Raw genomic sequence first — 4463 nt, forward strand, 5'->3', positions numbered from 1 at the left:
ATGTCAATTCCCACTTCCTATGAGTGCCAAGCATATTCACACATGTTTTAGCGTAGGCGCACTTTGATCGACGCCTACAACACGAAATGTGGAAAGTAAGTTATGGTTTAGGGAAATGAGCTAGGAATTGGATTGGTTTATGAAATGTATTGGATAGAACATGGATTTAACACTAATACAAAAAAGGACTTGGAGAACTGTTATAATAGGCTTTATAGATCGCCTTAGGGGCGTTCTTCTGCTAAGCGATGTATAAAGTATAGAGAACGGGTTGTTTAGGCGTTTTATATAATCACATATAGAGAACAGTTGTTAGTCACAACCGTTCTCTTTTCCCTTCTTAAATTCATACCCTAAGGAAGGAATAAAGAACGGTTTAGGCCACTTAACCATTCTATATTGCATTACAATAGAAAACGGTTAAGTTAGATAATAGTTCTCTAATGTTTTTTCCGTTCTATATTGCATTACAATAGAGATCGGTTAAGTTAGATAACAGTTCTCTAATGTTTTTTTTTAATATCCAGCCATATGTATTTCAAATTACCCATGTATATATTTTATATTGTATTATTCCTGTATTTTAATAATCTGTATTATTTTTGTATTTCATTTTAGATCTGTATTTGTTGTATTCCTGTTTTTTATCTTGTACATTTATCCTATAAGAAAATTTTCACATTTCCTATGTAAAAATAAATCCATGATCCTGTATATGTACAATATAAATTTTTGTATAATAAAATTAACAAAAATATTTCCAAATACGACGAAAGCCATCAATGTATACTTTATATATATAATTTAAAACATCCAACCACAATTAAATTGAAGCATCCATACAAAATTTGTTCTATACAAATAAATACCTGAGTTTAATATATCTAAACACCTTTCTAGTTAATGTTGATTTTTAAAAAATAATGCTTAGATATGCCAATACCATATTGATCTACAATTTACATAGGGATGACAACTTAGACAACAAATCTCTCTTTAGCTCGGATTTTGCTAACAATCTTCAAGGCCAACTCCATTGGTATCAAATGATCAGCACCTGCCAGTACAAAATCATTTAGCAAACTAGCTATCGAATCCAACAGGAACATTCACATTTTCTAAACAACCTCAACAGCAAGATTATAAGAAAGGGAAATAAAAATTTTCATGCCGGCATTTTTGTAATTTGGCCAAGCATATGATGATCCAAGGAATACTGGTTTTCTATATAAATGAAATGTTGAGCACATTTGATTGCTTCAATGTATGCTGTTTGGATGCTCTTGTCTATCACCAAATTCTTCGCACAAACCAGGTTCTACAATGAATACAGGTACATTGAGTCCAAATTGGCTTCATTATCGAAAATACATAGCTAACAGTACAGTTAGTGCAAAAGCAAAACATCATGTCAACGAACCTGAGACTCAGCCTCCTGAACATCCTTTGGAAATCCTTGTACAGAACCTGAATCTATAGACTGGAAAACCTGTATCAACACAGTTTTAGATAAGAGGTTAAAATTAGTAGCACTTCTAGGTATACATCCATTCTTCTAAATGTTGTTTGAATTTAACTTATATGAAAGGAAAAGCTAGATAAAGAAAAGAGTATGCAAAATATACGTACGGAGTACTTTATAAATGGCTGTTATTCTGCAATGTCACCACGTCTTTCTTTGGATGACTTAGCAAAAGTGTCTGTTAACTGTTAAGAGATGGATAAATTGATGTTATAGTTTCAAAAGTAGTGTTTTGGGTAAAAATACCCTAGGCCAGTTGGCCCAATCAGAGTCCGCCACGTGTCACTGGAAGGGGCGCCACCTTGGACCTCTCGGGGAACGACACGTGGCAGACAGATAAAAGGATCTGGGATTGGCGGCTTTTAGGCCCAAATCCCGAGGTCTGCAAAGCTGCGTGAATATTCCCTAGGGCACGAAACCCTAGGGAGTGCACGTTTTTCGAGAAGCCTATAAATAGGAGATGACCTCCTCATTTATGGCTACATTAAATACATGACGTGACGCGACGTAACATTGAATACGACATGGTACATCCACCATTTGAACATCTGGACATTCAGTGATTACTAATCATTGTCAGAACTGTCACTCCCAAGAGAACAGTACACTTTAGCTCGGAATCCGAGCAGATATCCTTTACATTCCGCACCTTATTCTTCGGACTTAGACTAACTTAAGCTTCGAAGGCGGACCACCGGCCATTCGGTGCTCCGTTGTTTTGCAGGTACAGGCATCCAAGCGAGCATCCAGTCTTAGTGTTGTAACTCTCCCAAGGGACTCAAAAAACCCCGAAACATTTGGCGCCGTCTGTGGGGAGAGTACCTCTAAGATGGCCTTTTTGGAAACTGTACCAATATCTGTAACCAATCGGCCTCCGGAAACCAATCGGCCACCGGAGACCAAACAGCCACTAGAGACCAATCGGTCCCTGGATGAAGTTTTGGTCCAGTCGGACCATGATTCAGGTGACGACGGTGACGTCGAAACTTATACTGCTAGAGATGGGTCCCTCATCTCCAGGCGCATCCGCAGCAAGGAAAAGCGGGAACGCCCTCACTCTTAGAATGCTCCGAGCAAACCAGCCGGACATTCAAAGAAGCCGTCTGATTCTACCCATGCGGAAGGGTCAGACCCAGTAACCAGAGACGAGCTCATGAAGCTTGTGAGCACTCTCCGTGGTGAGATTAAACAACTCACCAACAAGAAGTCGGCTACTCCTGCCAAGGAGCAGTCGGCCAAAAATTCAGCCCAGATGGGCAAACACAAATCGATCAGGGACCGACAGCCGACTCCTCATCCCAAGGACACGGCTCGGCCTCAGTTTGACCTTTCAAGACTCCGTTTCCCAGAAACGGTTGCAAGGAAAGCCATTCGGCATGTTCAGCCGAATGGTAACAAGAAAACATTCTCTGATGCTTGACATTACATCGAGCAGAAGAGGAATGAGCTTTCAGAGTCGGCCTCAACGTCGACTTATCACGACAACTCCCAGCATACCTCGTTGAGGTATTCACAATCTGTGCATGAGACTCCAATAAGCAGCCCCCTGGTTCAAGTTGGACCTCATGTCATCCAGCCGGCTCAGTACATGGCTCAGCCATTGTACCAAACGCCTGCTCAACCTTACATCCAGCCTGCCTTCTTTGGAGGACAGGCAGCATGCGGCTATCAGCCCATGGACTGGCAGCTAAGGCTGCAGCACCTTGGAGACCAACCCTCTGCTTTCTCTAAGGAAATAACCGACGCCGAACAACCGGCTAAGGTTAAAAATGTGTTGATAGGAACCTATGATGGGACCACCAACCCTGAAGACCACCTGCTAGCATACACCCACCTCATGTATTTACAAGGGCTGGATGATGCCGCATGGTGTCGCTGTTTTCCAGCCACCCTAAAGGGCATAGCCCAGCAGTGGTTCGGCAACTTGCCGGCTGGTTGCATCAATAGCTTCAAGACGCTTGCGTTCTTGTTTGCTTCCAACTTCTCTATGAACATCCCTACCAAGAAAACAAGCCTTGATCTTGGCAATGTAAAGCAGGGAGATAGGGAAGGCTTGCGTTCTTACGTCAGGCGGTTCAATCTGGTACGAATCCAGATCCATGGGCTATCCGACGAGGTCGCCTTCACAGACTTTTTCAAAGTTCTGAAGGACGGTTCTACTTTCAAGTATGAACTCGTCCGAAAACAAATCTTCACTCTGCAGGGAGCACTGCGAGAGGCGGAAGCCTATATACAGGCGACCGAGCTCTGCTCCTCCAACAGGCAGTCGGACTCTAAGAAGTTCGACCGACAGAAGGAGAGTCGGCCTGCTCAGCCGGCTCCCAAGCCAGAAGAGAGCAAAAAGAAAAAGCAAGTCTAGGCCGTTGATAACTCTGATCAGCCGGCCCAGAAGAAGAAGAAAGAGTGGAAACCGTACGTTCCAAGGTACGAATTCTACAAGGACTGCTGCTCCATCTTGATGGAAATAAAGGACCGGCTGACTCTTGAGAAGCCGACTCCAATGAGAGGTTCCGTTGAAAATCGGAACAAAAATAAACATTGCCATTTTCATGAAGACATCGGCCATGACACCAACGACTGTTTCAGTCTCAAACGAGAGCTTGACCGACTGGCCGATAAAAGGACAGCTGAAGTCCTATGTGAAGTCCAAAGTGACTTCAAGGTGAATCAGGGGCAGTCCAAAAAGACGGCTCCCCAGCCGACTGTTAGTACCGACACCGATGAAGAGCCGATATATACCATAGTAGGCGGATTCGCCGGGGGTGGCCCGACCATTCGGGGCACCAAGGATCATCTGAAAAAGATGATCCATTCTGTTGAAGAGGGAGAGGCGGCAGGAACATTCGCCTTCCTCGAAGTCATCGTCACCGAAAAGGACAGAGGCAAAGTCCGTCGGCCGCATGATGACCCTGTGGTCATTGAATGTAAAGTGGCCAACCAA

General features: G+C 43.3%; 1 long non-coding RNA gene across 1 annotated transcript; it reads right to left on the minus strand.

Moving 5' to 3' along the window:
- Positions 1-786: 786 nt before the first annotated feature.
- Positions 787-1750, minus strand: LOC145612641 (uncharacterized). Its single transcript, XR_014106670.1, has 3 exons — positions 1630-1750; positions 1421-1489; positions 787-1318 (listed from the first exon to the last, which is right to left on the minus strand). It is a non-coding gene; the product is annotated as an uncharacterized LOC145612641 (long non-coding RNA).
- Positions 1751-4463: the final 2713 nt, after the last annotated feature.

Source organism: Chenopodium album, chromosome 24, assembly GCF_948465745.1.
Source record: "Chenopodium album chromosome 24, dcCheAlbu1.1, whole genome shotgun sequence".
Taxonomy (NCBI): domain Eukaryota; kingdom Viridiplantae; phylum Streptophyta; class Magnoliopsida; order Caryophyllales; family Amaranthaceae; genus Chenopodium; species Chenopodium album.